We start from the raw sequence: 21,886 nt of genomic DNA, 5'->3' as shown, positions 1-21,886 counted from the left end.
AACCCTACCCCTACCCCAACCCCTATCCCTAACCCCTAACCCTAACGCAACGCTATCCCTAACTCTAACCATAACCCTAACTGTAACACTAGCCCTAAACCTAAGCCAACCCTAACCAACCGAAACCTAAGCCTAAATATTACCCTAACCCTAACCCTAACCCTACCCCTAATACAAACGCTAACCCTAAACCTAACCTTAAAGCTAACCCTAAACCATATTCTAAACATAATCCCCAACCCTAACCAAACCCTAAGCATAACTCTAACCCTAACGTTAACCCTAACTCTAACCCTAACCCTAAACCAAACCCTAAATTTAACCCTAACCCAACCCCAAACCCTAACCCTAACCCAAAACCTATCCCTAACCCTAACCCTAACACTTATTGCAATAAAGATCCACATTTACAAGATGATAGCTGCCTTAACCCAAACCCAAACCTTAACCATAACCCTAAGCCTAAGCCTAACCCTAACCCCTAAGCCTAACCCTAACCCTAAATCTAACCCTAACCATAACCTTAACCCTAACACTTACCCTATACCTAACCCTAACCCTAACCCTAAGTACTGACCCTAAACTAACCCTAAAGCTAACTCTAACCCTATCCCTAACACTAACCCCTAACCCGAACCCTAACCCAATACCTAACCCTAACCCTAACCCCTAAACCTAACCCTAACTCTAACCCCTAAACCTAACTCAACCATAAGCCTGACTCTAACCATAACCATAACCCTAACTCTAACACTAACCCTAAACCTAACCCCTAACCCTCACCCAACAATAACCCTAACGAAAACTCTAATCCTACCCCTAACTTTAACAATAACCCTAAACCTAACCACTAACGCTAACCCAATTATAACCCTAACCCTACCCCAAACCCTAACACTACCCCTAACCCTAGCCCTGAAGCTAACACAAACCCTACCCCTAACGCTAACCCTAACCCTTACCCTAACCCTCACTGCAATACAGATCCACATTTACAAGATGAAAGCTACCTTATCCCAAACTCTAACCTTAACCGTAACCCTAACCCTAACCCCTAACCCTAACCCTAACCCTAACCCTAACCCTAACCCTAACCCTAAACCTAAAACTAACCATAACCCTAACCCTAAACCTTACCCTAACCCTACCCCTAACCCTAACCCTAACTGAACCCTAACACTAACTCTAACCTAACACTAACCCTAACCCCTAACCCTAACCCTTACCCCTAACCACAACACAACCCTAACCCTAACTCTAACCCAACCCCTAACCCTAACTCTAACCCTAACTCTAACACTAAAAATAATCCCTAACCCTAACCCAACCCTAAGCCTAACTCTAACCCTAACCTTAACCCTAACACTAACCCTAACCCTAACCTTAACCCTATCCCTAAACCAGCCCTAACCATAACTCTAACCCTAACCCTAATATTAAACCTAACCCTAACCTTCACCCTAAACATAGCCCCTAACTCTAACCATAACCCAGCCCCTAACCGTAACCCTAACCATAACCCTAATCCTACTCATAACCCTACCCTGAAACCTAAAACTAACTCTAACCCTAAACGAAAACCTAACCCTAACCCTAAAGGTAACCCTACCCCTACCCGTACCCCTATCCCTAAAACCTAACCCTAAAGCAACCCTATCCCTAACTCTAACCATAAGCCTATCCCTAACACTAGCCCTAACCCTAAGCCAACCCTAACCCTAACCCTAACCGAACCCTAACCGTAAATTCAACCCCAAACCTAACACAAAACCTAAACCTAACCATAACCCCTAACCCGAAGCGAACACTAACACTAACCCTAACTCTATATGAACCCTAACCCTAAATCTAACCCTAAGCCCTAACCCTAACCCTAAACATAATCCCTAACCCTAACCCAACCCTAAGACTAAATCTAGCCCTAACCTTAACCCTAACCCTAACCCTAAACCCTATCCCTAAACCAAACCTAACCCTAACTCTAACCCTAACCCTAACCCTAACATTAACCCTAACCCTAACATTAACCCTAACCCTACCCCTAAGTCTAACCCTAACCCAGCCCCTAACCGTAACCCTAACCCTAACCCTGCACATAATCCTACACTGAAACCTAAAACTAACCCTAACCCTAACTGTAAACCTAACCTTAACACTAAACCTACCCCTACCGCTACGCCTACCCTTAACCCTAATTCTAACCCCTAACCCTAACCCACCCTATCCCTCACTCTAACCATAACCCTAATCCTAACACTAGCCCTAACCCTAAGCCAATCCTAACCCTAACCGAACCCTAACCCTAAATCTAACCCTAACCCTGACTCTAACCCTAAACCTAACCCTAACCATAACCATAACCCCTAACCCGAAGCCAACCCTAACCCTACCCTAACCGAACCCTAAGCAAAAACCTAACCCTAAACCAAAACCTAACCCTAACACTTATTGTAATACAGATCCACATTTGCAAGATGATAGCAGCCTTAACACAAACCCTAACCTTAACCGTAACCCTAAGCCTAACTCTAATCCTAAACCCTAACCCTAACCCTAACCCTAACCGTTACCCAAATACAAACCCTAACCCTAACCCCTAACGGTAACCCAACCCTAACCCTAATCCTAAACTAACCCTAACCCTAACCTTAACCGTTACCCTAACTGTAACCCTAACCCTACCCCTAATCCAAAACTTAACCCTAAACCTAACCCCTAACGTTAACCCAACCCTAACCCTAAACTAAACATAACCTTAACCATCACTCTAACCCTAACCCTAACCCTACCCCTAATAAAAACCCTAACCCTAACCCTAACACTAAACCTAACACTAAAGCTAACCCTAATGATAATTCTAAACATAATCCCCAATCCTAACCCAACCCTAAGCCTAACTTTAACCCTAACCTTAACCCTAACTCTAACCCTAAAGTAACCCTAACCCAACCCTAACCCTAATCATAACCCCTAACCATAACCCTACCCCTACCCCTAATCCAAACCCTAACCATAACCATAACCCCTAAACCTAACCCTAACCCAACCCCAAACCATAACCCTAACCCTAACCCTAAACCTATCCCTAAAGCTAACCGTAACCCGTAACCCTAACCCAATCCTAACCCTAACTCTAACCCTAAACATAAACCCTAACCCTAACCCAAACCTAACAGTAACTCTAACCCTAAAAATAACCCTATCCATAACCCTCCCCCTAACCCTAACTCTAAACCTACCCCTACCCCTAACCCTCCCCCTAACCCTAACTCTAACCCTACCTCTACCCCTAAACCTAAACCTAGCCCTACCCCTAACCAACCCTAACCTTAACTCTAATCCTACCCCTACGCCTAACCCTACCCCTAAACCTAACCCTACCCATAACCATAACCCTAACCCAAACCCTACCCCTAACACTACCCCTAACCATAACCATAAACCTAACCCCTAACACTAACCCAAACATAAACCTAACTCTAACCCTAAAACTAACCCTAACACTAACCCTACCCCTAACTCTAAACCAAACCCTAACCGTAACCCTAACCCTAACCCTGAACCTAACCCTACACCTAACAATAACCATAACGCTAACCCTAATCCTAACACTAACCCTAACCTTAACCCTAACACTAACTGAACCTTAATCCTAACTCTAACCCTACTCCTAACTCTACCCCAAACCGTAACACTAACCCATACCCTAACCCTAACCCATAACCCTAACCCTAACACTAACCGTAACTCTAACCCTAATGCTAACCCTAATCCTAACACAAACACTAACACTAAACCTAACCCTAACCCTAACCCTCATTCTAAACCTAACCCCTAACCCAACCGTAACCCAAACCAAACACTAACCCTAAACCTAACAATAACCCTAAAAACTAACCCAAACCCAACCCCAACCATAACCCTAAACCTCACCGTAACCCTAACCCTAACCGTAACCCTAAACCTAAAACTACCCCTACCCCTACCCCTAACCCAAACCTAACCCTAACCCTAACCCTAAATCTAACCATACCCCTAAACCTAACCCTAACCCTAAATTTAACCCCTAACCAAACCCTAACCCTAACCCAAACCCTAAACCTACCCCTACAGCGAACCCTAACCCAAACCCTAACCATAACCATAACCCCTAACCCTAACCCTAACCAAAACCCTAAGCCTAACCCTATCCCTAACCCTAACACTAACACTAACAATAATGCTAACCCTAACTGTAACCCTAACCCTGACCCCTAACCCTAACCAAATCCTAAAACTAATTCTAACACTACCACTAACCCTAAACCAACCCCTAACCCTAACCCTAAACCTAACCCCTAACCCTAACCCAAACCTAATCCTAACGATAACACTAACCATAAACCTAACCCCAACCATGATCCCAAACCAACCCCTAACCCTAACCCTAACCCTACCCCTAACACTACCGTACCCCTAAACCTAACCCTAACCTAACCCGAACCCTAACCCTACCCGTAACCCTAAACCTAACCTTAACCCTATCTCTAACCCTGACGCTAACCCTAAATCTAACCCTAACACATAACCCTAACCCAACCCTAAAACTAACTCTAACCCTAACCCTAACCCTAATCCTAACCCTAACACTAACCCTACCACTAACCCTAACCCCTAACCCTAACCCTAATCCTAAATCTAACCCTAAACCTAACAGTAAACCTAACCCTAACCCTGCCCCTAACCCTAACCATAACCCTACCTCCAACGCAAACCCTAACCCTAACCCCTAACCCTAACCCTACACCTAACTCTAACACTAACCCTAACCCTAACGCTAAACCAAACCCTAACCGTAACACTACCCCTAACCCTAACAGAAGCTGACCTTAACTCTAATCATACCACTACACCTACCCCTAACCCTACCCGTAACCCTATCCCTAACCCTACCCCTAACCCTAACCCTTACCCCTAACCCTAACCAAAACCTAACCCTAACTCTAACCCTAAACCTAACCCTAACACTAACCCTAACCCTAACTCTAAACCAAACCCTAACCGTAACCCTAACCCTAAATCTAACACTAACCCTAACCTTAACCCTAACCCTAACCATACCCCTAAACCTAATCCTAACCCCTAAACCTAACGCAACCCTAACCCTAACTCTAACCCTAACCCTAACCCCTAAACCTAAACCTAACCCTACCCCTAAGAGTAACCCTAACGCTAACACTAACCCTAAACCCTAACCCTAACCCAAACCTAAGACTAACTCTAAACCTAACCCTACTCCTAACCCTAACCATAACCCTGACACTAACGCTAACCCAAACCTAACCCTAAACCTAAATCTAACCCTATATCTAACCCGAAAACTAACACTAAACCTCACCCCAAACCCTAACCCAACCCTAAACCTAACCCTAACCCTAAAACTAACACTACCCCTAACCCTAACCCCTAACCCTAAACCAACCCTATCCCTAATCTAACCCTAAACCGAACCCAAACCCTACCAGTACCCCTATCTTTAACCCAACATTAACCGTAACCCTAATCCTAACTCTAACCCTAAACCTAGACCTATCCCTACCCAAATCTAACCTTAACACTAATCCTACCCCTAACCGTACCCCTACCCCTAACCCTACCCCTAACCCTAACCCTACCCGTAACCATAACCCTAACCCAAACCCTACCCCTAACACTACCCCTAACCCTAACCCTAAACCTAACCCCTAACACTAACACAAACCTACGCCTAATTCTAAACCAAACCCTAACCGTAGCCATAACACTAACCCTAAACCTAACCCTACACCTAACCCTAACCCTAACCCTAATGTTAACCCTAATCCTAACACTAACCCTAACCATAACCCTAACCCTAAACCTAACTGAACCTTAACCCTAACGCTAACCCTATTCCTATCTATACCCTTAACCCTAAAGCTAACCCTAACCCTAACCACTAAACCTAACCCTAACCCTAACACTAACCGTAACTCTAACCCTAATGCTAACGTTAATCCTAACACTAACCCAAACCCTAAACCTAACCCAACCCCTAACCCTAACCCTCAACCTAAACCTAACCCCTAACCCAACCGTAACCCAAAAAAAACACTAAACCTAAAATTAACACTAACCCTAACACCTAACCATATCCCAACCCAACCCTTACCCTAAACCTCACCGTAACCCTAACCATAACCCTAACCCTAACCCTAACCCTAACCCTAACCCTAACCCTAAACCTACCACTACCCATACCACGAACCCAAACCTTACCCTAACCCTAACCTAAACCTAACCCCTAACCAAGCCCTAACCCTAACCCTACCCGTACCCCTACCCCTAACCCAACACTAACCTTAATTCTAACTATACCCCTAACACTAACCCTAACCCTAACCCTACCCCTAACAGTAACCCTAACCCTAAAACTAAACCTAACCCTAACACCTAACCCTAACCCAACCCTAACCCTAACCATAAACCACACCGAAATCCTAACCCTAACCCTAACTCTAAACCTAACACTAACCCTAAACCTACCCCTAAACCTAACACCTAAACCTAACCAAACCCTAACCCTAACCCTAAACCTACCCCTACCCCTACCCCTAACCCTAACACTAACCCCTAACCCTAAACCAACCCTAACCCTGACTCTAAACCTAATCCTAACCCTAACCCTAAACCTATCCCTACACCTAACTCTAACCCTAACCCTAACCCCTAACCGTAAACCAACCCTAACCCTAACCCTAAACCTAACAGTAACCCTAACTCCTAACCATAACCCTACCCCTAATCTCACCCTAACCCTACCCCTTACCCTAACCCTAAAAATAACCCTAAACCTAACCCCTACCCCTAAACCTAACCCAAGCATAAAACTAACTCTAACACTAACCCTAACCCTAACCCTACCCTACCACTACCACTACCCCTAAGGCCAACCCTAACCCTAAACCCTAACACTTACTCAACTCTAAACCTAACCCTAACCCCTAACCCTAAACCTAACCCTACCCCTAACCCTAACCCTAACCCTAAACCTAACACCTAACCCAACCCTAATCCAAACCTAACCCAAACCCTAACACCTAACCCTAACCTAACCACAATCCTAACCCTAAACCTCACCGTAACCCTAACCCTAACCCTAAACCTAAACCTACCCATAACCCTAACCCTAACCCAAACCTAACTCTAACTCTAAACCTAACCCTAACACTAAACCTAACACTAACCCTACCCCTAAAACTAACCACTAACCCTAACCAAACACTAACCCTAACCCTAACCCTACCCCTAACCCTAACCCTAACCCTAACCCAAACCCTAACCATAACCCTAAACCCTAACCCTAACCCTAACACTAACCCTAACCCTACCCCTAACCCTAACCCTAACCCTAAAAATAATGCTAACCCTATCCATAACCCTGACCCTTAACCATAACCCAACCCTAAAACTAACTCTAACCCTACCATTACCCCTAACCCTACCCCTACCCCTAACTCTACCCCTAACCCCTAACACTTACCCAACCCTAACCCTAACTCTAACCCTAACGCAACCCTAACCCTAACTCTAACCCTACCCCTAACGATAACCCTAACCCTAATCCTAAGGCTAACCCTAAACCTAACCCTAACACTAAACCTACATCTAACCCCTAAACCTAACCCAAAACTAAACCTAACGATAACCCTAACCCTAACCTAACCGTAACCGTAACCCTACCCGTAACCCTAAACCTAACCCTCACCCAATCTCTAACCCTGACGCTAACCCTAAACCTAACCATAACCCTAACCCCTAACCCTAACCACAACCCCAAAACTAACTATAACCCTACCCCTAACCCTAACCCTAACACTAACCCTACCCCTAACCCTAACACTAACCCTAACACCTAACCCTAACCAAAACCCAAACCCTAAATCTAACCCTACAGCTAAAAGTAAACATAAACCTAACCCTAACCCCTAACACTAACTCTACACAAAACACTAACCCTAAGCCTAACCCTAACTATAACCCTAATGCTAACCATAACACTAACCCTAACCCTAAACCTACACGTAACCCGAACCCTATCCCTAACCATACTCCTAACCCTATCCCTAACCCTAACACTAAGCCTAACACCTAACCCTAACCCAAACCTAACCCTAACTCTAACCCTAAACCTAACCCTAACCCTAACACTAAACCTTAACCTAACTCTAAACCAAACACTAACCTTAAGCCTAACCCTAAATCTAACACTACGCCTAACCTTAACCCTAACCATAACCCTACCCCTAAACGTAATCCTAACCACTAACCCTAACCAAACCCAACCTTAACTCTAACCATAACCCTAACCCTAATCCTACCCCTAACAGTAACCCTAACTTTAAACCTAACCACTAACCCTAACCCAAACCTAACACAAACTCCAACCCTAACCCTAACCCTAATTCTAAACCTAACCGTACCCCTAACCCTAATCCTAAAAGTAACACTAACCCTAAACCTAACCCTAACCCAACCCTAACCTAATGATAACACTAACCCTACACCTACCCCTACCCTAATCCCAAAACTACCCATAACCCTAACCCTAACCCTACCCGTAACCCTAAACCTAACCCTAACCCTATCTCTCACCCTGACGCTAACACTAAACCTAACCCTAACCCCTAACCCTAACCCAACCCTAAAACTAACTCTAATCCTACCGCTAACCCTAACCCTAACCCTACCACGAACCATAACCCCTAACCCTAACCCTAACCCTAACCCTAAAAGTATCCCTACGCTAACAGTAAACCTAACACTAACACTATCCCTACCCCTAACCCTAACCCTACCTCTAACCCAAAACCTAATCCTAACACCTAACCCTACCCCTACACCTAACCCTAACCCTAAGCCTAACGTTAACCCTATCCCTAACCATAATGCTAACCATAACCCTAACCCTAACCCCTAACCCTAAACCTAACACTAAGCCTAAATCCTAACCCTAACCCAAACCTAACCCTAACTCTAACCCTAAACCTAACCCTAACACTAACCCTAAACCTAACTCTAAACCAAACCCTAACCTTAACCCTAAACCTAACCCTAAATCTAACCCTACCCCTAACCCTAACCCTAACCCTAAACCCTAACACTTACACACTCTAACACTAACCCTAACCCTAACCCCTAACCCTAAACCTAACCCTAACCCTAACCCTAACACTAACCCTACCACTAACCCTAACCCCTAACCCTAACCCTAAACCAAACCCTAAATTTAACCCTACCCCTAACAGTAAACCTAACCCTAACCCTAACACTACCCCTAATCCTCACCCTAAACCTAACCCTACCTCTAACCCAAACCATAACCCTAACCCCTAACCCTTACCCTACACCTAACACAAACCCTAACCCTAACCCTAAACATAACCCTAACTCTAACCCTAATGCTAACCATAACCCTAACCCTAACCCCTAACTATAACAGAAGCTAACCTTAACTCTAATCCTACCCCTACCCCTACACTTAACCATAACCCTAAACCAACCCGTAACCCTAACCCTAAACCTACCCCTAACACTATCCCTAACCCTAACACTAAGCCTAACCCCTAACCCTAACCCAAACCTAACCCTAACTCTAACCCTAAACCTAACACTAACACTAACACTAACCCTAAGTCTAAAGCAAACCATAACCTTAACCCTAACCCTAAATCTAACCCTACTACTAACATTAACCCTAACCATAACCCTACCCCTAAACGTATTCCTAACCCTTAACCCTAACCCAACCCTAACACTCACTCTAACCCTAATCCTAACCGTAATCCTAACCTCAACCCTAAACCTAACTCCTAACCCTATCCCAACCCTAACCCTAAACCTAACGCTACCACAAACCCTAAGCTTAAATGTAACCCTAACCCTAACCAAAACCCTAAGGCTAATATTAACCCCTAACCCTAAGCCAACCCTAACCCTAACCCTACCCCTAACAGTAACCCTAATGTTAACCCTAACTCTAACCCCTAACCCTAACCCAAACCTAACACTAACTCCAACCCTAACCCTAACCCTAATTCTAACCCTAACCGTACCCCTAAACCTAACCCTAATCCTAAAAGTAACGCTAACCCTAAACCTAACCCAAACCCCTAACCCTAACCCAATCCTAAAACTAACTCTAAAACTACCCCTAACCCTAACACTAACCATAACCCTACCACTAACCCTAACCCTTAAACTGACCCTAACCCTAAACCCTAACACTTACCCAACCCTAACCCTAGGTCTAACCCTAACCCTACTGCTAACACTAACCCTAACCATAACCCTAAACCAAACTAAACCTAAACCAACCCTATCCCTAACCCTAAACCTCACCGTAACCATAATCCTAACACTACCCATAAACCTACCCCTACCCCTAATCCTAACCCAAACCTAACTCTAACCCTAAACCTAACCCTACCACTAAACCTAACACTAATCCTACCCCTAAACCTAACCCCTACCCTAAACAAAACCTAACCCTAAACCTAACCCTACCCCTACCCCTAAACTCAACCCAAACCCTAACCATAACCCTAACCCCTAACCCTAACCCTAACCCTACCCCAAACATTAACCCTAACCCTAACAATAATGCTAACCCTAACCCTAACCCTAACCCTGACCCCTAACCATAACCCAACCTTAAAACTAACTCTAACCCTACCCATAACCCTAACGCCTAACCCTAACCCCTAACACTTACCCAACCCTAACCCTAACTCTAATCCTACCCCTACCCCTACACTTAACCATAACCCTAAACCAACCCGTAACCCTAACCCTAAACCTACCCCTAACACTATCCCTAACCCTAACACTAAGCCTAACCCCTAACCCTAACGCAACCCTAACCCTAACTCTAACGGTACCCCTAACCCTAACCATAACCCTAATCCTAACCCTAAGGCTAACCCTAAACCTAACCCTAACCCTAAACCTACCCCTAAACCTAACCCCTAACACTTACCCAACCCTAACCCTAACCCTAATACTAACCCCTAACCCTAACCCAACCCTAACCATAACCCTAAAACAATCCCTACCCTAACCCCTAAACTTAACCCTTACCCTAACCCCTAAACCTAACACAACTGTAACCCTAACCAAACCCCTAACCCTAACCCTACCTGTAACCCTAACCCTAACCCTAACCCTAACCTGAACCCTAAACATAACCCCTAACAGTAAACCAAACCTAACCCTAACTCTTACCCTAAACCTAACCCTAAGACTAACCCTACCCATAACTCTAAACCAAACCCCAACCATAACCCTAACCCTAAACCTAACCCAACCCTAAAACTAACTCTAAACCTACTGCTAACCTTTAACCTACCACTAACCCTAAACCTGAACCTGACCATAACCCTAACCCCTAACACTTACCCAAGACTAATTCTAACTCTAACCCTAACCCTAAACCTAACCCTAAAACTAACACTAAACCAAACCCATCCCTAACTTTAACCCTAATCCTAAACCTAACCCTAAACCTATCCCTACCCCTAACCCTAAACCTAACCCTAAATATTAAACCTCACCCTAACCCTACCCCTAACACTAAACCTAACCCTAACAATAACTCTAACTTAACGCTAACACTAACCTTAACCCTAACTCTAAACGTACCAATAATTATAACACTAACCCTACCCCTAACCCTAACCATAACCCTATTCCTAACCCTAAACCTAACCCTACCCTAACCCCTAACCCTAACCCAACCCTAATCCTAACTTTAACCCTACACCTAACCCTAACCCTACCCCTAACGATAAACAACCCTAAACCTAACCCTATGCCTAACACTAACTCTAACCCGAACACTAACCCTAACCCTACCCCTAACCCTAACCCTAACCATAATTCTATCCCTAACCCTAACACTAACCCTACCCTTAAGCCTAAACCTACACCTAACCCTAACCCTACCCCTAACGCTAAACCGAACCCTAAACCTAACTCCAACCCTAACGCTAACCCTAACTCCTAACCCTAAACCAAACATAACCCTAAATCTAACCCTACACCTAACCCTAACCCTAACCCTACCAATAACCCAAACCCAAACACAAACACAAACCCTAAACCAAACCTTAACCCTAGCCCTAACTCTAACCCTAACGCTAACCATAACCCCTATCCCTAATCCAACCCTAACCCTAACTCTAAACCTACATCTAACCTTAACGCTAAGCTTAACACTAACCCTAACCCTACCCCTACCCCTACCCCTACCCCTAACCCTAACTCTAAACCTACCCCTAACGCTAACTCTAACCCTACCCCTAACCCTAACCCTAACAATAACCCTACACATAACCCTAACCATAACCCTAACCCTACTCCTAACCCTAAACCTAACCCCCTAACCCTAACCCTAACCCCCTAACCCTAACCCTAACCCGAACCCGAACCCTAACCCTAACCCCGAACCCGAACCCGAACCCTAAACCCGAACCCTAAACCCGACCCTAAACCCGAACCCGAACCCGAACCCTAAACCCTAAACCCTAAACCCTAACCCTAACCCTAACCCTAACCCCTAACCCCTAAACCCTAAACCCTAACCCTAACCCTAACCCTTAACCCCTAACCCCTAACCCCTAACCCTAACCCTAACCCTAAACCCTAACCCTAACCCTTACCCTAACCCTAACCCCTAACCCTAACCCCTAACCCTAACCCCTAACCCTAACCCTAAACCCTAACCCTAACCCCTAACCCTAACCCATACCCTAACCCCTAACCCTAACCCTAACCCTAACCCTAAACCCTAACCCTAACCCTAACCCTAAAACCCTAACCCTAACCCTAAAACCCTAACCCTAACCCTAAAACCCTAACCCTAAAACCCTAACCCTAACCCTAACCCTAACCCTAACCCTAACCCTAACCCTACATGAAAAACACTACAACAAATAATCATGAAAAACAACAAATGCATGAGGTCAATTGTTAAATCTGAAAAATTACATGGGGCTACTGAGAGAGCAAGCGTATTTGCCTTCATGAAGGATTTTTATTTAATTTAAACTCAATTCATTCTTCTTCTTCCCTGAGAATGTGGAGGGCATGGCCAAGCTTAACCTTTGATCTCTGCATAACCAATAAGGAGGAAATAAGCACCTCTACCAGGAAAAGGAAGAGTGAAGAGATGCAGCAGAGGAGGGATCTGCAACTACCTGACCATGTGCTAATGACCCAGGTAAAAACTCAGCTTTATGAAAGTGAGGGTGGAAAGAGTCCTAGGCTCTAAGATGGCTCATATGGCAGGCACACAAGTGGCTGTCATGCTCCCTGAAGAGGACACTGCACATGGGCATCTCAACGCTGGCAGTGGTCCCAAAGTCTAGAAGTGTTTTACCCTAAAAGCATCAACTGCAAGCAATTTCTAAGTCTGTTTTGCTTCTGTCCATGACAAGAACCAACTTGTTCCAAAATTCTATAAAATGTTTTTTCATGTTAAACTCTGCTGTTTCTGGGAATGCTAAAAGCTAGAACTCTTCACATATGTGGGGAAAGTTATATTTGGACCTTTCAGTTCTGTACCAGAACTTATTTAAAAAAAAGGCTTTCTAACTTTAAACATGTTTAAAAGGCCTTCTTTCGCTATACATGTGTTTAAAAGTTCAAGGCTTTATTCATAAAAAAAAACAAAACAAAATCAAAGTTCACTGTGTGTTTAAACAAAATTATGGAACGGCCTGTATTGTTCTTTATAGATTATTTTTCTTAGTCATCTCATTTATAAATATGAGTTTTACATTAGGAATTTTCATTTATCGTTATTCTTTTTCCTTTTTGCTGGGTTGGAACTTGGGGCCACTCCCATGCAATTCAAGTGTTTATTACTTCTTGTTGTTTTGTCTGTTTGGATTTTTGGTTATTATTGTTTTTGAGGTGGAGTATCTCTGTGTAACCATGGCTGTACTAGAACTCACTCTGTAGACCAGGCTAGCAGCAAACTCACAGAGATCTCCCTGCCTCTGCCTCATGAGTGAAGGTTGTAATTTTTTTAAGATAATGAAAAATATGGCTATTTGTTTTTTATCCCTGTAACAAAATACCTTCAGGAACATAAAATGACTAAAGGTTTCAGAGATCCATGATCAGATGGCTTTACAGTATGGGCCTCAGACAAGACAAAAAAGTAGTGGGTGAAGCACATAGCAGAGAAGGCTGCTTACTCAGCCAACAGACAGTAGTAACTGAGAGCTAAGAAGCCAGAACAAGATATCACTTCACAGAAATACCCCGCAAAGCTGCATCTCCCAACAGCCAACCAAACTGTTGTCCCATCAAACAACTACTCCAGTGATGAGGTTAGAGGCTCTGGCATGTTCCTGCCTCCAAAACCCATCTGTTAACAAGCAAGCAGATAGCCTTCGGGTGTGACAATGCTTAATTTAAACCCTTACACCATGCTTGTAAGTACTAAAAACTTACGATTAAATCATGATGTTTGGTACCTAACTTTAAATACCTACAAAAGCATTTATGATGTCTTTCTTTAAACATCTGTGAAGCTGCACTACCTAAACATGCACAATAGAGACAGGCTGAAACCCAAGCCAGCAGATTATAAACCACAACTTCCCAAAGTTTGTGTCCATTAGACAACACAGATGTCCTTGTAGCCTGTATGTCAAAAATAAAGGTCCAAAATAAAGTTCAGTATGATATCTACTAACAATGTTAATACGTAGAGTATTTACTTTTGAATAACATTGTTACACTAAACCAGGACTTTAATTTCTCATCACTATTAATATATAAAGCCCAAAGAACCATGTTATAGTTGCCTGTGAATATTAGGAATCTGCCTTCCAATGACCAATCACCAAAATCCCCATTACTAGATGTGACAACTAAAAGCTGAGTCCAGATATAGCTCTATGTCTCCTAGGACTTAAATAAAATCACTGCTGCTTTAGAAAACATGAGTTAACTTAAATGAAATTCTAAACGTTGATCTAAGCGATTTTATGAAGACTTTAGATATATTAGTCAATATTACTAATAAATACAAATCTTATAAATGGAGTCAATACCAATAGGGAATGTAAACATTCTAAAGAAGGAAAAAATTCAAAGCATAATAACAAGGACATGAATGCTGCTATCACATGATACTCATAATGTTTTCAATCTAGAAGCCTTCGGGTCCACGAAAGAAACCAACACCACTAAAAGTCCACTATTTCAGGATGAAATCAGTGACGGCTTATGGCAAGTTGTCTAAAGGACAATTTCTGTCTTTGTGACACACACCCAGTTAATGTTAAACTAAAACAAACTCAGGTAGTAAGTGAACTAGGACAAAATATGCTTAAGACAGTATAAAATTCTATAAAGACAGTTCATTAATATGTCTAAGTTTCTTTCTCATTTCTCTTCAAAGGAAATGTGTCATAAAAATACACACATCAAACACACTACACACTAGACCAACACGTACACACACGATACAAACACACTACACACACCATACTACACCAAACACATATACATACACACCTCACACACACTACACCACACACACATACACACACCAAACACCTCACACACACTATACCACACACATACACCACACACACAACACACCACACACATACATATATACACAATACACATCACACTAAACCACATACATACACACATCACACACTCCACACTATACCACACTACATAACATGTACCACACACATACATATACACACCATCCATATCACACACACCTACACACTACACCACACACACATACCTACACACATCACAATACACCACACACATACCTACACACATCACAATACACCACACACACATACATACACATGGCACACACCATACTACACCACACATACCACACTAAACCACACACACCATACACACACATGCACACACTATAATCTTAAGAAAGCAGTTAGACCTGGGCATGGGCATAGTGGCACACACCTTTAATCTCAGCACTTGAGAGGCAGAGGCAGGCAGATCTCTTTGAGTTCAAGGCCAGCCTTGTCAACATAGAGAATTTCAGAACAGTCAGGGATACATAGAAATCGTGTCTCAAAAGTACAAAAGGAAAAAAAAACATCAGCAGCAAGTAGTTAGTTTAACCAATCCAGAGAATAAAGAAATTTTATGGAAAAATAAAGTAAAAATGAACACTGCCTAACTAAGGTTTTCATTAATCTTAAACATAGCCCAATTTCTTGCTATTTTTAGAAGAATTATTTATGTGTGTGAGTGCTTCTATTTGCATGTGTGCCTGCATGAAAGAAGAGGGCATCAGTTCCCATTACAGATGGTTGTGAGCCACCATGTGGGTGCTGGGAATTGAACTCAGGACCTCTGGAAGAGCAGCCAGTGCTCTTAACCGCTGACCACTCCTCTAGCCCCAACTCCTTGTCATTTTAAGGCAAGAGATACTGTTCTATTTCTCCTTAAACCTTACACCAAACAGAAAATAGCAAGGTAAAGCAAAATTTTAAATCACAAAGATAACCACAGCTCCTCAAGAATGGCCTGGGTGCCAAGAATGTAGAATCCAAAAAATTGTGTATACAGAAGTCAAATCCATACTTTTTTTTCAAAAACAATGGATCATGTCAAAGCTTGAAAACATCACTTTTTCTTTGCACATGAAAAATATGTACGTTAATAAGACCTAACAGGAGATGTAAATATCTGGGTAGGGCAGGTCTATAATCACAGAACTTAGGAGGCAGAGGCAAGTGAATGCATCAACTCCAAGCCAACGTGGGCCACACAGTAAGACCCTATCTCTGAAGAAAGACCAACTAACCAACAAGTAACCAGAGTAATCCCTGTAGCATTCTATAGCCATCTTCTAAGATTTCAAAGATCACTTTCAGACTGTTTAACTTCAGGATGATGCAGAAGGATCACAACAGCAAACATTTGTTTTCTGATGGTAATGACAACCTCTGAATTACTTTTATTTATTTATTTATTTTAGAGCCCGACCGCAGTTTCCCCTCCTTCCTCTCCTCCCATTCTCTCCCCCTCACCTCTGTGCCCCCAGTCTACTGTTTCTGCTGCATTACTTTTTAAGTTGTCTTTCCTATCCTTGTGAGCAAAATAAAAAACACAACAAACAGAGCTCACTCATTGTTTCTTTCCTTTAGCCTTTTCCTCAACTGTTAGATTTCCCCAAACACACATGGAAATGTCCAGTATGAAGGAAGAAATGGAATGTTTTCACATTCGGTACTTAACTGGTAGCGATCCATTTTCATTATTCCATGCTGGGCTTAAAGTTGCTATGCACAGTTTTTTTTTAAGATTTATTTATTATGTATACAGTGTTTTCCCTACATATATGCTGCAAACCAGAAGAGGGCACCAGATCTCATTACAGATGGTTGTGAGCCACCATGTGGTTGCTGGGAATTGAACTCAGGACCTCTGGAAGAGCAATCAGTGCTCTTAACCTCTGAGCCATCCCTCCAGCCCCTATGCACAGTTTCTTATGTTTGTTTTTCAGGCTATTTAAGACAAATTTCTAAAATGAATTTATGAGTTCAAGCAGTAAGACCTTTGAGAGAGTTACAAAAATTTGCATACTGCTTTTCAAAGCTAATAAATTGTACATTTTTATCTCTTTTGAAAAGGTCAAATCACTGCATCCTCAAAAACATTGGACATTTTTAGTGTTATAGTATTTGTGTTCTAATAAATAAAGTTTTACTGGAGATCAGAAGGCAAAGCAGCCACCCTAGTCAGCCCTACAGGCCAGGGAGTGGTAGTACATACCTTTAATCCCAGGACTCAGAAGACAGAGTTAGGCGGATCTCTTTGAGTTCAAGGCTACCCTGGGCTACATAAAATCAATCCACAAACAGATCCAGGTGGTGATGGTTCACACCTTTAATCCCAGCTTTTGGGACTCACACACCTTTAATGGAGAGAGGTGAAGACAGGAGCAATATGACTGGGCAGAGAGTAGAATATTTTTTGTTCGTCTGAGAGTTGGTAGAGATAAGATCTCTCTAGTTGCTTGACTGCTTTGCTTTTCTGATCTTCAACTTGAACCCAATATCTATCTCAAGGTTTTTATTATTCGTGCAACAGAAATTTCTCTTCCTAAAAGAAAATCAATTTAAGCACCAAAAGGAAGTCCGAAGGACTGTTGGGGGATATCAGGAACAAAGCCCGTGTCTCACCCACCCATACTAAACAAATACTCTACACTGAGTCACAGTCTCAGTACTCAAATGTTTCATCACAAGTTTACACATTTTAAAGGTGACTGCATTTGTCTGTGCTTCAAACTGTACAAACTTTTAGTCACTTTTCCAGGATCCCCTAATATTAAGTTGCTATACCTCAACATAAAACTGCTGCTTGACATCCAGAAATTTAGTGTTTATACAGTCCAAAAAACCTTACTTACTGTAACTTTCCCACTATTTTTATTATTGGAAAATTCTCTTCCATTTTGACATAGCTATTGATATAGTTTCAGTGCCTTTGTTAAACATACTACACATTTCAGACATAGACCTCGGGGAAATAGAGTTGGAACGGACCTGCAAGCCTCCTTCCCAAGGACTAGCTCTAGTAGTACCTGAAGATGCTATGCAAGCTGCCAAAGGAAAAGAGAAATCAACATTCCTACCCAGCTATATAACTTATGAACCTCAGTGATACCTTTCTGACAAGATACCCCCATGGTACAATAACAGCACAAGGGCACTTTATCCCGGAAATGACCAACATCTGTCTAATAGAACTTAAGGTCTACTCAATAGGAGGGAATGCACACCCAGTACTATAAACTTAGCCAATATCTATGGATAGAGAGATTCGAGACCCTAGGGGAGAACCCGCAATTGCCAAAATCAATATACTTTCTAACAATACTCTAAATGCTTACTCTTATACCCAAAGATAAGGGTTACTCTCACCCCTCCACAAGAAAACCCTTCTTTTGTAGTAGAGAACATTATAGAGATATACAACAGGTCCACATGTAGAGAATATGTGACCACAGGTGCTCAGCCCCAACTGGTTTTCCTACAATGTAACTCCTACTCCTAAGGCCCAGAAAAAACATGGAAGAGGAAGAAGATGGGAAGAACCAGATGACCCAGGACACTTGTTGCTAGTATCTTCTAGACATGACAGAAAAACTGTACCTATGAAATCTCAACAATACAGTTACCTAAACAAGACTTGCATAGTGATGCCACCAGTCGACATGCCAATGCACATGAGGGAAATTTGACAAAGCCCCACCCCTCGATGAAGAGAAAAGCTAAGCACAACTCACTGTGGCTGACAGAAGGCGAATCAGTTTTTCCCAAGAATGAGCATCCAGATAGGTTATCCAATCCCAAGTGGTCAGCCCTTAACACGTGTACAGCAATATGGCTAGGATTAAAGCTGTGGCTTTGATGGCTGGTTCCAGCCTATTCCTTAGCTTTATTCTGAGAGTCTTGCCTCATGGCAGAAGTACTGGCTGGAGTCATGTTTATTGCCACAACTCTATGGCATTTCAAGGTCTCTACCACCACCAAAAAGCATGCAGTCAGCTTTTCATCAATACCATTTAAGGTTTGCAGCTAAAGCTGAGTCAGGAAGCCTCTCTTTTTTTTGTCAAATATTTATTTATTTATTATGTGTACAATATTCTGTCTGTGTATATGCCTGAAGGCCACAAGAGGGCACCAAACCCCATTAAAGATGGTTGTGAGCCACCATGTATTTGCTAGGAATTGAACTTAGGACCATTGGAAGAGCAGGCAATGCTCTTAACCTCTGAGCCATCTCTCCAGCCCCAGTAAGCCTCTCTTAAACAAGAGTGCTTGCCTCTAGCAAGCAGAGCCTACCTGAGAAAGTGCTGCTATCAGCTGTGTTTAACTCTATTCTTTTCTATCTAGAATAACTTCCCAAGCTCTTCAAAGCTTTAAAGTGGATTTGGTCAGCCCCACATTGGCACATCATTCTGTTGACTGAGGTTTGTGTCCTACCAGGTCACACATCTACTTAGTTCCAAATAAACACATAGAGACCTACATTAATTATAAACTGATTGGCCTAGTAGTTCAGGATTCTTATTAACTCTTATAACTTATATTAGCCCATAAGACTTGTCTGTGTTAGCCATGTGGCTTGGTACCTTTCTTGACAAGGCAATCACATCTTGCTTGCTGTGTCTGGCTTCCTCTGTGTCTGGATGAAGACTGCAGACTGAAACTTCCCTTTTCTCAGAATTCTTGTTGTTTCACCTCTACTTCCTGCCTGGTTGCCCCGCCTATACTTCCTGCCTGGTTACTGATCAAACAGCATTTATTTAAAATACAAGTGACAGGGTACAGACCATTGTCCCATGGCACAAACCACTAAACACTAACTGATAATTATTTCTGGATAACTTCCTGTTTAGCACACGACACCACTAAACTTATCCTTTTTCTTGGAAATTGACATCTTTCCTTCTAAAAAATGAGGAGTATGAGGATTCTAAGATAGCTGGAAAAATGGGAGGCCCTTACATCTTTCTTGCTAAAGGCTAATTCACACATATAGTCCTTGTGTAAATCTTCAAGGACCAATTCCAGGAGACCACAACATTCTGTTGTTGATATAACTGCAGCAGCACGACTTTTTGACACGGAAGGTTACATGCTAAGATTTTCTCTGAGATATAATCACAAAGAACACATAATTTCATATACTTAGTACAAATAGATTCATTCTTGATATAGTAATTATATCAGATGAGTCATAAATGTTTTAACCAAAATAATGAAAAAGAAAGCCTGAGGATAAGCTAATAATGTCAATATTGACTATTATCAAAATGTTCTCCAGGACCTGATTAGTAGAGAACCTCAGAGATGCCCAAAGGCTCCTGCACAAGTGACAGATCAGGGATGTGGAAAGGCATTCTGAGGACATGCCATGTCTTCTGTGTAGACGAATTGTTAGGGTTCTGCCTGGGAGATGCAGGGAACCAATCCTAAACTATAATACCACTCTTACAGCAGCACCCTGAAGTCTTTCCCAACCATCACCACCCAAGTTGTCATCCCCATAGAACCATTTGATAGTATGTATGGTCATAAGAAAATTGTACAGAATTTCAAAAAGTTATAAAATTAATAAAGCCATGCAATGCACATGTATTAGTGAGAAAAATATGATGGTGCTATCATTGAATTTTACAGAAAAAGTACAAGTCATATCAAAAAAATTCTTGCCATTTTTATTTTTGATGAAAACTTGATAAATGTTCTGACTCAAAATGTGTAATAGAAGACTATATAAAAATAACCTTAGCAAGAGAAGATAGTTGTTTCTTAAGACAGGGATATATTAAGTCAGTGGTAAAGTCTTCTAAAAGATAAAAAAACAAGGTAAAAAGAAAATGAGCAGATTTTCTATGTCCATCTCCTTTGATCAATCAGACCTTGCACAGCTGACAAACCACCCAGGACACACGCTTTTCAACTCCTGTTTTAATTTCATTCTCTGCATGGGCTTGGAAGAACAGAAACAAGCAGAAGAGCAAGCCCTTCGTGTGATTGTGCAGTTAGAGGTGGTTAAATCCTTCCCTGTCTCCCCTTTCCCTTCATAATGTTCCTACTAGAAACATGTAGACCACTTCTATAATTTGGAAAGTTCTGAGTCAAGGTGTCCACAGAATAGAGCTTCACACTTCCATGGTGTGCATGTGCACATACAGTTTTCTGCACACTGAGCTTACAAGCTATTGGTTTCTCATCATTCTCTAGTTAGTTAAGAAGTTTTTTTTATATATATAAATTAGGTGATCTTGTTCGTTCAG

Source organism: Microtus pennsylvanicus, unplaced genomic scaffold, assembly GCF_037038515.1.
Source record: "Microtus pennsylvanicus isolate mMicPen1 unplaced genomic scaffold, mMicPen1.hap1 Scaffold_148, whole genome shotgun sequence".
NCBI lineage: Eukaryota > Metazoa > Chordata > Mammalia > Rodentia > Cricetidae > Microtus > Microtus pennsylvanicus.
Note: the sequence above shows the minus strand (reverse complement) of the source record.